The sequence below is a fragment of the Pinus tabuliformis genome, chromosome 2_2 (genome assembly GCF_031772625.1).
Source record: "Pinus tabuliformis cultivar Carrire ecotype Pingquan chromosome 2_2, CPIR1, whole genome shotgun sequence".
NCBI lineage: Eukaryota > Viridiplantae > Streptophyta > Pinopsida > Pinales > Pinaceae > Pinus > Pinus tabuliformis.
In genome coordinates, this window is record NC_142300.1 from 11,386,615 (window position 1) to 11,388,278 (window position 1,664).

The 1,664-nt window shown below is 40.7% G+C and overlaps 1 long non-coding RNA gene across 1 annotated transcript; it reads left to right on the forward strand.

The window, feature by feature from the left end:
• The first annotated feature begins 331 nt into the window (after positions 1 to 331).
• Positions 332 to 1,193, forward strand: LOC149191294 (uncharacterized). Its single transcript, XR_016254812.1, has 2 exons — positions 332 to 767; positions 1,040 to 1,193. It is a non-coding gene; the product is annotated as an uncharacterized LOC149191294 (long non-coding RNA).
• The last annotated feature ends 471 nt before the right edge of the window (positions 1,194 to 1,664 follow it).

Here is a 1,664-nt window from a genome sequence, read left to right on the forward strand (position 1 = left end):
GCTATGAATAACTTTAAATGTTAGGGGGAATGTTATGTATAACCTAAAAGTTAACTTAAAAATGCATACTATCAAAGTCATAATGCTCTGGATAACTTTAAATGTTAGGAGGAATGTTTGGATAACCTAAAAGTTTCGAGTTTGCAATTGTTGCCATGCTGCGAGTTTGCTGTTATTGCAATATTGCCACGAGTTTCCAATTGCTGCCACGTTCATGCAATATTGCCACCTGCACGAAGCAAACACCTTATCAGAAATAAGGGTTAATGCAAACAGTAGTGAATGCAGATGCTTGGCGAAGTTTTTTCTACCCATTCCTCTGAGGCAAGCCCCCTAGGGTCGGTTCTTCCAATTCAAAACAACTAAGTCTGAATCTTTAAATGCATCAGTTTCTGGCAGCTCTTCGAGGCACATCCCGAACTCTATGGATAATCCAGTCCTCTATTTTCCCTCATAAGGATTTTTTTGCATGTTCGATAATCATTATTTTGTTTCACTCGAACGCACTAAGTAATATCAATGACTGTAGAGCATGCAGTCCCACCTTCTCTGGATAATGAACGACTGCCCCTGAAAAGAAAGCAACGAACATTCAAAGATGCCACTGAAATAATGGTGGGTAGCCACAGGATAGAGTCCTATCGGTAAAGTTGAGAATCCTATCGGTAAAGTTGCACACATCGGATCCAGGAAAAAGCATCAACTATTTAATACTTATATTTACAGCAAGATTCAGCAACAAGCAGCAACGCACATGTAAAAAATAGGTATGTACCATGCCCAGTCTATAGATTTATAGGTTATCTCTTTGAGCGTCATAGATAGGTGGTTTTAGCCGAAGCCAGGTGGTTTAATTAAGCCAGGCACCTTAACTACCCCACCCCAGTGGCAAAAACTAGGGTCTCTTCCTAACCTATCTCATTAAGAATTTTCTTAATTTTTGAGAGAGAATTTTCTTGAGATTCCATTTTTTTGACGATGGTAATTTTTGTACAAAAGGGAATTTTCAAGTTGAAATACCTGGTTCTGTTGTGAACAGTCGCAGTCAGGCTCAGGGAAAGCAGGAGGTGGGGCAACTCGTCTCCGTTGTGTCAAGAGTCTGCTCTGGTCAAGCAGGAAGTAGGGGATGTAGGGGATACAGGGATGAGATTTCCTTTCAAATTTCAAATTGGTGGAAAATTGGCGCGGTCCCAGGTTGGCTAGTTAATGAGGGGAGCTCATCACATTAATGGATGTAGCGGAGCCAACCAGCAAGTGAGCAAGGGGAGAGGATCGGTAGACGATGACGGGAAGTAACAAAGTTCTGGCAACTTGACAGAGGGGACGGAGGAGCTAGCACTTGATGGAGGAGAGGGGACCAATGGAATTCTTCTTGGATTTCTCCAATGTTTTATAAATCACTAGCTCTGACCTAAGAGTCTGTAAAATTTAGTGTTGAGGGTTTCAATTTAGCAATAATTTCAAATATAAATCTCTGAATGTCCAAAAATTTAAGCTCTGGGTCTTCCTTTAAAGCTAATTTTACTGTTAATTTCATTCTCGATTTCTGGGTTTGGATAAATTCACTATGTAAGGGATTGAGGGAATTAGAAATGAGAACCTGGACACCAGCTGAGGCCTGAAACAAGATCTTTGTCTGCCAAGAAAAACAGTTGAGGCTTGAA